Here is an 11,674-nt window from a genome sequence, read left to right as displayed (position 1 = left end):
ATCATGTCAAAGTTAAGTATCAAATCGTCATATGGTGGAGATTGTAGTTCTAACGTCAGTCCCACCAAAAACTTCAGTTAATAACGGAGGGTTGGGAGAGGGAGGAAGTAGAACTGGAACCGATAGAGATATGATTATTTTAAACAAGTACACCGTTTGAATAATTTTTAAAAGTTTAAGTGATCTTTTATAAACATACTTTATATAGCTTGATAGGAATATTTAAGTAATGTTTTGTCTTTTTATCGACTTAACATTAATATTTGTCATTTTATGTATCTAACGTGTTATTATTGCATCCGAAACTTAAAATTAACAATTTTTTCAAATTCTTCAAAAAACTTCAAAATTAGTTTATAATTGTAGCCAGAATCGTATTATGAAGATTTTTTCATCATAATAAGAGTTCTACAAATTATTGAAACGAAATCTCTTTGAATTCTTTGCAATCATTAAAAATAACTTAAAATGTGTTTTATCATTAAAGGTTTGTCAAATTCCCTAAAGTTCTATAGAAATTCTTTGAAAAATATTAAAATCCATTTGAATGAGTTGAAAATATTAAGAATTCCCTTAATATATTTAAAATTAAAATTATTTTTGTTAAATATAGCTTTAAAAAAACCCTCTTTGAAACTCAATTACACGCGCGCGAAGCGTGTTGACGTCCATTGATTTTTATTTTCTAATATTAAAGCATAGATAGTATTTCAATTCCATACCAAAAACGTGTTAATACTAAGAGTTATACAATTTTTGTAAACAAAATATCTTTAAATTCGTTTAAATCCTTTGAAACAACCTAATATATTTAAAATCCTTTCAATTTTTTCTATTTCCAAAAAATTAATTTTTTATTAAAAAAGATATGAAGCTTACACAAAAAAGTTACATTTTCAACCAAAGAGCTGAGTTTTCAAGTAAAATCATGAATCTACAACAACAATTTTGAATCAAGTAGTTCCATTTTCAACCAAGTTGTTGAAATTTCAACCAAGAAAATTAATTTTCTCAAAAACGACCAATTCTTAACGAGATACATAAATTTTGTATCAGATAGTTAAATTTTAAACTAAAAAGAATACATTTATAGTCAAACATGAAAATTACATTTCTAGTTGAGAAAAAATATTAATTTACATCCAAAAAAGTAAACAACATTTTCTCCTTAAATATACATTTTCAAACAAAATTGTAAAACTTTCAATGTATTAGATGAATTTTTAACTAAAGTAAAGAATTTTCATACCTAAAAATTACTTTTTAACAAAATAGTTGAATAAGCAACCAAAAGGACGAACTTTCGATGAAATACATGAAATTTTAACTTAAAAATATTCTTTTCAACCAACCATAAAATTATTATATTTTCGATTTAAATTAATTCTTCACAAGAAAAAGACAAATTTTCAAAGAGATGAATTTTCAACTAAAATGGTGAATCTTCAATTGAAATAAATAAATTTTCAGTTAAAAACAAAAATTTCAACGATAAAAAATCGAATTTTTGAACAAAATAGATCAACCGCAAGTGAATTTTCAACTAAAATTATGCATTTCATCAAAAACTTAATTTTTAAACAAGAGACTGTTTTTATAACCAAGAAGATTATTTTTCTACAAAAAAGGAGAATTAAAAAAACAGACGAGTTTTCAACTAAGCTAAATAAATTCATAATCGAAAATGGAAAAGTTAAATTTTTACACATAATAAAAAAGTTCGGCACAAAATAAAATAGTAACATTTTCAGGTAAAAAATTAATTTTTAAACTGAAACAATGAAGTTCCAACAATACAGTTCCATTTTCAACTAATGAAGATAAATTCTCAAACAAGAATAAAACACATAAATAATCATTTGAAAAAATTAATTTTCAAACAAAACAAAAAAATAGAATTTTCAACAATTTGGTTAAACAAAAGAAAAATGAATTTTTAACAGAATAGTTGAATTTTCAACCAAGAAAACGATTTTCTAACAAAGTTATTGAACTTTCTTCTGATGAAAATAAATTTTGACCCAAAAATGATCTATTTAATCAAATACATGATTTTTCAACAAAGAAGATTAATTTTATACTGATCACAAAAATGTATTAATTTAAAAACAAAAAATCTGCCCGCATCGCGGACACATTCTCATTACGCGCAGGGCGCGCGGCACGCTGCGCCCCCCCGATTTGAGCGCGCCTAGGGCGCGCGCCTGCTGATTCTCGCGCTTCGCGCTTGATATTGTATTTACCTCGCGCTACGCGATCGATCTTTCTGCAAAGACTTCTGGTGATTTGGGGATTGTGAATTCTCTTTTGTTAAAGCTCCTTCGGCTTTAACGAACACATTCTCATCACGTATCTTGGGCTTCGCTCTTGAGTTTATCCCTGAAATTTTATATCATTGATAACAAATTTATAGATCTTTTTCAAATGCACAATTCTTGTGAATTTGTCTTTGCCGTATTTTGCACAGTTTGGCCGAAAAATGTAATTTTCGGATTTTTCATTATTTTGTATGCTGTCAAAATTTGAATTTTTGATTTTTCAAAAAAATTTAAAAAGTTGTTATGATAATCTCGTGGGGCATTTAAAAAGCAACATTTTTTTTTCTTTCGACTTTTTTCGATACCGCGCGTTATTTGGCATAAATTATTCATTTTCGTGTTTTTTAGAATTTTATAAATGCTATAACTCTGGCAATTTTCGATTTTTTGAAAAAAGTCATTAGGATAAATTTTTCGAGCTTTTTATTAACATGAATAACCGTACAGAGAATTCTTGAATTTTGAAAAAAGTGGTCTGAAAAATATTCAAAACGTGCCCACTTTTTGATTTTTTATCAAAAATGGCTAGCTAAAGATCTTGACCTTTAGTTTAGTACACTAAACGAGTGTACCAAAGGGCAATCTGATAGATTAATTTTTTCAAAAGTCATCGTGCTCACAGACAGACATACAGGCATGCAGACATGCAGCCATACAGACATAAGACATGCATACAGGCAGACATACAGACATACATACAGACAGACATATAGACAGACATACAGACAGACACATTCGTAAAAACCTGTTTTTTGGATTCAGAGAGTCTCAAAACGTGGACATTTGACAAAATCTAGGGGTGGGGGGGTCACATTTTACACAAATCTAATGCCTTCTCTGATGAGAATGTAAAAGATAAATTTTTGCAAAGTTAAGTATTTAAATTTACAGCTTAGAATTTTATTTTTAACTAAAAAAACATCGGATTTTTAACAAAAAATGAAAGTTATAATTTCAGCAAAAAAATTATTTTTTGAAAAAAAAGAACGAATTTTCAAAAAGTTATGTACCGAAGAAAACGAGTTTTCAGCATAACATTTGGATTATCAACAAACAAAAAACTCCTTTTCAGAAAATTTTAGAATTTCCTGTACAGTAGATTAATATTCCACCAAATAGTTGAATTTACAACAAAAATCATGAATTTTCAGCAAACAAGATTAATACTCTTCTAACAAAAGAAAACTAATTACAAATTAATTGCTTCTATTTCTTTAATTACTTCGAGATACCTATATTACAAGTGGATTACTCTGGATTATAAGTGGATTAGCGTGGATTATGACTGGATAATTTTTATTTCCCGAATTAGTTCGAATTATTTGTATTACATGTGGATTGCCATAGATTATTTTGGATTAGAAGTAAATTGTCCCAGAGCATAGGTGGATTAGTTTGAATAACATTTGGATTACTTTGGATTATAGGTGTGTTAATCTGAAGAACAAGTGGATTACTTATATTACCAGAAATATTTCGAATCATTTGGATTACAAGTAGATTCCCTGTATGAATTAGAATTGCACCTGGATTATTGATGATTATAAGTGGATTAATCCAGATAACAAATGGATCACATGTATTACCTGAATTACTCCAAATTATTTGTTTTACATTTGGATTGCCCTAGATTACAAGTGTATCACGCCGGACCAGAACTGGATTACAAGGGGATTACTCTTAATTTTATTGGAATATTCGAATTACTAAGGATTACTATTTTGATAACCGAGCGGTCCAGCGGATTACAAGAGTTCTCCTCCCCTCGTAAAACGTTCTACGGCCCAACTCACAATCAGTTCTTCAGTCTAAGCTTGAAGACAGTCGTTACGTCGCATCTCCGAAAAAAATGGCAAAAAATGATTCCCTGTAAAGAGTAAAAAGAAACAAGAGAAGGGAGTAGAAAAGAGAAGAACGAAGAAGAGTGGAGAACGTTTGGCTAACTTGGCTGTCTAGACCTCCATGCCCGCGGCAATGCTACTCGTAAATAACACGGGGAGACCGTACCCTTGGGTCACATCACTACCGGCCACTTGATAAGACCGATAAGGCGAATAAAGAATGCTTGTCTCTCGTGTTCACTCCCTCTCTCTCCCTCTCCCGCGACCTCTCTCTTTCTGTCATTCTTGCCAGCGAGTGTCGGTATCTTAATGTCGCCCCAATGCCATAAATTATGCGACAGGGCTCACACAGCTGCAACGCAACGTGTTTAACGCGTTTAGTTGTCCTGCGCTCATCGTACTGTCCTTATACTTAACTTTACTTCCTTCCCTCTGCCGAATCTCGTTATGAGAAGCCCGAATCATTTCTGCAATTATGATAAACATACAATTACGAACGTTCAAATTTTTCCCTTTCAGATTTTCCCTCCCCAAATTCCACCACCATTCGTATACTTTCGATTCTTTTCTATAATTCCCCTCCTCGCACTTGCCCTACTTCTTACCCTGTCTTCTAATCTTCATTCCCTTACTTTATCCTTCGCTATCCCACCTTCTACATCCTCTACTTCTCCTCGCTTCCCCTACAACACTTGCGCTCACTTTCTTTACTTTTCTCTCTCTACTCTTCCACTCATAAATTCCCTTAATACCCACTCACATCGCTTCCCCCACTTGCTTCCTTGCACTTCTCCTAACCCCCCGGCCCCAACAGCACTTCCTCTTATTTCCCTTACTTATCATCGTATCCCGTACTACCACTCCTCCCACATCCTCTTTTACGTACCCTCTTCACACTTATTGTACTTTCCCCAGTTACTCCTACTTCTCCCACCCCATCAATTCCCACCTCTTACTTCCTCTCACTTCCACCCCTAACCCTAATCTCTCATTCGTAATTTTCACTACTTCTCCTCCCGTTACTAGCCCCCCTCCTACTTGCTTCCTCTTATTTTTCCTAACCACGCCCTTCCATCACTTCTCCTCATTTCCGTTTCTTCCCATCTCTTCCCTACCATTTCTCTTCTTCCATTATTCTTCACTGCCCGTACTTATGCATACTCCACTTCCCCTATCACACCTCCGCACACTTTCCCTAATTCCCCACCTCTATCTACGCACTTGTAAATTCCTCTACTTTTCCTCCCATTACCCTGCCTACTTGTTTCTTCTCACTTCTCTTAACCTCACACCTCTCAAAATGTTCCCTTTACTATTGTTACTTCTTATCCCTTTCCTATTATCTCTTTTCTTCTGTCCTCCGTAACTGTACATCCTTCTACACACTCTACTTACCCTCTCCACACTGGCTTCTTTTCACTTCCACTAACCCCCGCCCCTCAATCAGTTCCCCTCACTTTTCTTATTTCCTATCTCTTCCGTACCATATCGCGACTTCCTTTCTCCTTGACTACCCGTCCTTTTACATACAATACTTCTTCTATCACACTTCCGCTCACTTCCCCTACTTCCTTACCACTACTGAATCACTCGTAAACTCCCCTAATTTCCTTTTCATTATTCTCACCCACATACTTCCTCTAACTTCCCTTAACCCATCACCCGACTAACAATTTTCTGCACTATTATGACTTCTTAACCCTTTCCTAAGATCTCTCCGCTTCCTTCCTTCTTCACTAACCCTCCTGCCACATACTCTATTTCCCCTTTCGATACTTGCTTCTTCTCATTTCCACTAACCCCCGCCCGTCCATCAGTTCTTTCAACCTGAAATTCGTAATTTTCCCAAACATTTCTTGTTGTTTTTAGATAAGTCTACAGAAACACTTTAAGATACATTTTTATGGTAATAGATTTAATGATGTCACGATGATTCATTGTGATAAAAAGAGATATTTCGGGTTCTAATCTTGCACAAAACTACGAACTTCTGCAAAAATTCGATTATACACGCTTGGAATCCGAAATATGTGTTTTTATCATAAGAATGTAAATTTCAGAATTGATTATTCCTTTTTTTTTTTTTAATTAATTCAATACTTTTGTCGAAAATTCGTCTTTTTGGTTAAAAAGTTCACCTCTTCTGGTAGAAACTTCATGGTATTGCCTGAAAATTCAACTTATTTGTTGAAAATTTGGGTTTTATGTTAAAAATTAATTTCTTTATCTGGAAATTTAACTTTTCAATTTTTGATTTTACATTTATATTTTTTAATGAAAATTCAACTATTTGGTTGAAAATTTATCTTTCAGATTGAAAATTCAACTACACAGTTGAAAGTTAAATTCTTTTGTGAAGCATAAAATTTTTTATTGAAGATTCCTTATTTTAGATAAAACCTCATGTAACTATATTGTTAAAAATCACTTTTCTTTTGTTGGAAAATTTTATTTTTCAACGAAAAATGGACCTATTCATTTTTTTAATTCATCTTTTTTAGTAAAATATTCAAATATTTGGTAAAAAATTGATCTTTTTTTAGATGAAAATTTAAAAATCTGGTTGAAAATTTATGTTTTTTATCACAAATTTGTTTATTTTGGTATAAAAATAATCTTCGTGGTTGAAATTTCATCTTTTTGGTCAAACATCTAATTATATTTAATTCAAAATTTAATTATTTTAGGAATAGTTAAACAATATTGTGAGAAAGTAACCCTTTTTTTTTTAAATCCATCTTTTTGGGATGAAAATTCAACTATTTGGTTGAAAATTTGTGTTTTTAAAATAAATATTCAACCATTTGATGAAAAAGCATGTGTTTTATAGAACATTCATCCATTTAGTTAAAATTTTGAGTACTTGATTAAAAATTGAACTCCTCTGTTAAAGATTTTTTTTCAGTTAAACATTTATCATATAAGTTGAAAAATCATCTTTCATGTTAAACATTTAACTATTCAGTTAAAAATGTATTTTGTTTACTAAATAACTTAAAAATGATTTTAAAAAACTTATCCTTTTTAGTTGAAAATTCAACTATTTTTTTTTAATGGAACTTTTTTAGATGAAAATGAACTATTTGTTAAAAAATAAATATTCTGTATTGAAAATCTATCTTTTTTTGGTAATAAATTGATCTTCGTGTTTAAAAATGTATGTTTTTGGTTGAAAGTTTAACTTCTTTGCTAAACATTAAATTTTTGCGTTGAAGTTTAATCATTTTAGTCGAAATTTAAATACTTGGTTGAAAATTGGAGTCTTTTGTTAAACATTAAATTTTCTTGGTTGAACATTTTTCACTTGTTTGAAAATGTGTTCTTTTTAATTTGGAAAATTCATCTTTTTCATTAAAAATTTGACTACACTTGTTTGAATGTTGAAATACTTTGTTAATCATTAATTTTTTTACTAAAAAATTAAACATTTAAGTTGAAAAATCGTCTCTTTGGTTCAAAATTGAACTATTTGATTGAAAATTGATCTTTTTTATTGGAAAATTCATATGTGTTACTAAATATCGAACTTTTTCTAACAAAATTTCTATTTTTCCTAGGAAACAATAAATCTTCCAGCAGGAGTCGACCACAAAACTGGGTAAATCTATAAAAACACTTTTAGAAAGAAAAATCATTAATTTACAAAACCACAGAAGAAAATAGTACAAAATAGAAAAATTCTAATTTTTCTGTCAGCTTTATAAATATTATTACTTTTATGACTAACCTTCGATTTAAAAAAAAAGTATAAAAACTGCTACTTAACAGATATAAATAAAGTTGTCCAAAAATTATTTTCAATCCGCAAAAGTGCATCATTTTGATCTGACGTTGATAATTAGAATGATATGCCACGGTTTTATATCTCTGGATTTACTTTGAGGTCGACGACTTTTTAATGTTGAGACATTTCTTAAAAGGAGAGATTATTTAAGGAAGAAATATGTTTAATTTTTCATGAAATTGAGCGACACTCTGATTTAAATGATAAAAACATCTTTAGATTAAATTCGTGGTGTTAAGGTGTGAAATATGGAGGATACGTGCGCGAGATTCTGTTTGATATAAAAAATTAAGAGATATTTCAATGGAATCTTGATCTCGATCTTGATTCAAATTCTATTCAGGAATTAAACGATTCACGGAAGTATAAACACGAACCTAGCTGTAGTTTTTAATTGAATTATTTTAAATGACTGAATTAAAAAAATTAGGAATAATTAAAAAATTAATCATTTTTTTAAGGCCTTAGTGCAAAGAATCTAATTTAAGAATGCTTCAATTTTCAAGCAAAAATTGGAATTGTTTATTTTTTAATGCTTCAAGTTTGACCTGAAAAAAATTAAAAGGTCCTAATTAGAAAATATATATTTTTCAACGTTTTTAGAATAATTTGAATTTAAAGATTGACAATATTTAAAATTCTTCCATTGCTATCGAATCACTTGCAATGGCACTTGATACATGATATGATACTTATTAATCATATTTATCTATTAATTTAAGTTTAATAATATTTTATTATATCAATTTTAAATAAATTATTATTTAAAGTTTGTACAATTTTTAATTATAATTATAGATTTAAATACGAGTTTGTAAAACAGTTTCATTTTTGGGGGCTTAAAACTAAAATATTTGTTTTCTTTAAATGCTTAACTTATAAAATATGATTCAAATTTTTCAATTTTTAGAAGTTTCGAATTTCAAGTTTAACTATGGTGTAGCGTTAAATTCAAATATTAACATTTTAAAGGTTTCATTGTTAAAGCTTTCAAATTCGCAAATTTTGCAAAAATGAATCAAATCAAATTTCCCCTAAAAAAGTTTTCAATTTTTTTAATTATTATTACACTATTAAGCCATTTCCCTTTCGAATTGATTTCGATTTATATATTTTTAATTGCTTAGTTTTAATTATGGTTATCAATTTAATTATTTTAAATATAAATATTCTAAAGTGTTTGGTTTCAATTGTAAATGTACAAAATTGTCTGATTTTTTTAATTCTTCAAAATCCAAGAATACCAAATTTAAAGACTTGATAGTTACACTATTTTCAGTTTAAAGATAAAATAAGAAGATTTAGAAAAATAAATAATTTGAAAATATTTGTTTGGAGAATTTAAAGAATGAATAATAATTCTAAAAAAGTGTTAAAGAGTAAAAGATTGAAAATTGAAAACTCAAAAATTGATTTGTTTAAAATCAAAATATGTAAAAATTAAACTATATAAAATTGATACCTCAAAAATATTTTGTCCGTTTCATAAGTATCAACATTCCAATTAAAAATTGAAACTGTTTAATTTTCGAAGGAATACATAATTAACCATATTTAAAAATTGTTATTTTTAAACAATTTAACTTTATTTAAAATAAATAAAAAAATTTCAGAGTTTCAGTTCCGAAGTCGATTTTTTGTCAATTTTTATGTTTCCCATTTAAAATTACTTTTTATTTTGAACGCTTTTTGAAAATAATTAAATTTTAAGCGTTTATAATTAAAAGCTTTTTCATTTTGAACGTTGAAAAATGACGGTGAATTTATTTTTTTATTTCTAAAAAATTCGTCTAATGAATTCTTATGCTAAATTTTAAGTTGTTTAATGTAATGAAAATGTAAGATTCTAGAATTTCAGAAGCTTTGACTTTTTTAAAGTTAAAGCTTCTGAACTTCTATATTAGATGTCTTCAATTTAGCTTCTGATTTCAAAATATCAATTTGTAATCGCTTCAAATAAAAAATTATTGAAATTTAAGAGATTAAAATTTTTTAATTACTCGAATTTGAACGCGTTTAATAAGAAATATCAAAATTTCAATTCCTTTGGATTCTAAATGAGATTTGTCGTTGAGAAAAAAAATCTGTCGGTTGAAAATGGACAAAAATGAGTATTTCTTTTTCAAATTCATTTAAACAATTAAACATTCTTATAAAATCTTATTAAATCATATATATTATTTTCGATTTTTTTAATCAGTTTTCTTTATATAGCTAAGATATACAGTTGCTTATTAAATTTGTTTAAAACTTTCCAAATTTCGTTATAGATGAAGAAATAACAACTAAACATTGTTTTTCCTATATTCTGAACAAAACATTAAAAAATAAAGTCTTTAAGTATTTTTCATCTTGGAGTAGCAATTTTACTCAATAATTTGTTAATAAAAAACATAATACAATTTTAATTTGGGAATCTTCATATAATTTAAAGAATCACCTTTTTGAATAAAAAGTCAACTTTTTGGGTTTTAGTTTATCATGTTTTATTTGGGATTCGACAATTTGATACAAAATTAAACTTTTCGCTAAAAAATAAAGTTTTTTATTGATAAATTATATTTTTGATTGGAATTTAGATACTTGGTTGAAAATTAATTTATTTTGCTGAAAATTCGTGCTTTTGATGGAATATTAATTGAAAATTTAATAAAAAATAAAAATTTAATTATTTTCTTGAAAATGGAACTGTTTAATTGAAAATTCCTCTTTTGGGTTTGAATATGAACTACTTTGTTGGAAATGCATGTATAATTCTTGTCTATTTTTGAAATGCATCGATAAAGGTTGAAATTCCTTTTTTTTCGAAAATTAATTTTTTTCAACTTTTCTTAGCTAAAAATTCATCTCTTTGTTTGAAAATGTAATTAATTTATGGAAAATTCGTTTTATTTATTGAACATTTTTTTTTCAACTAAAAATTGAACTATTTCTTGGAAAATTCAAATATTTTGATGAAAATTTGTCTTCAAGTAAAAAATTAATATATATAAGTAAAAATGTAACTGTTTTGTTGAAAATTTAATTATTTTGTTGAAAATTTGTTTTCTTCTTTAAAAATTATTTTTTCACCTTTTTTAGTTAAAAATTCAATTATTGGTTTGAAAATGCAGGTATTTGTTTGAAAACTCATGCCTTTTGTACAGAATTCGTCTTTTTTGTTAAAAATTAAACTATGTTGTTAAGAATTCGTCTTTTTGATAGAAAATTAATATTTGTGGGTTGAAAATTCTACTCTTTTTTTTAGAAAATTCATTCTGTTGGTTAGAAAAAAGCTAATTTGTTGAGAATTTATTTTTGTAGGTTGAGAATTTATTTTTGTAGGTTGAAAATTCAACTATCTTACTGAAAACGTGTCTTTTTCGTAGAAAACTATTATTTTCGGGTTAAAAATTCAACTGTCATGCAGAAAATTCACTTTTTGGTTTAAAAAGGTCTTTTGCTTGAGAAATGACTTTTGTAGTTTTGTAGGATGAAAATTCAAGTATTTGGTTAAAAAGTTCAACTATGCTCATTTAAAAATGTATCTTTTTTAGTTCAAGATTGAACCATTTGCTTAACCCTTAAACGGCCAAAACGCCACTACCGGTACACTGCTTTTCAACGGCCAATAACTAAGACTATTCGATACTAGAAAAAATTGAGAAACATATATTTTTATTGCTTAAGATCTCCTCTTTCCGACGGTGCCAATGAAATTCCTCAAAAAATTTATTTATTATCCCAAAATG

Source organism: Belonocnema kinseyi, chromosome 2, assembly GCF_010883055.1.
Source record: "Belonocnema kinseyi isolate 2016_QV_RU_SX_M_011 chromosome 2, B_treatae_v1, whole genome shotgun sequence".
Lineage (NCBI taxonomy): Eukaryota > Metazoa > Arthropoda > Insecta > Hymenoptera > Cynipidae > Belonocnema > Belonocnema kinseyi.
This window is presented reverse-complemented; position numbering follows the sequence as displayed.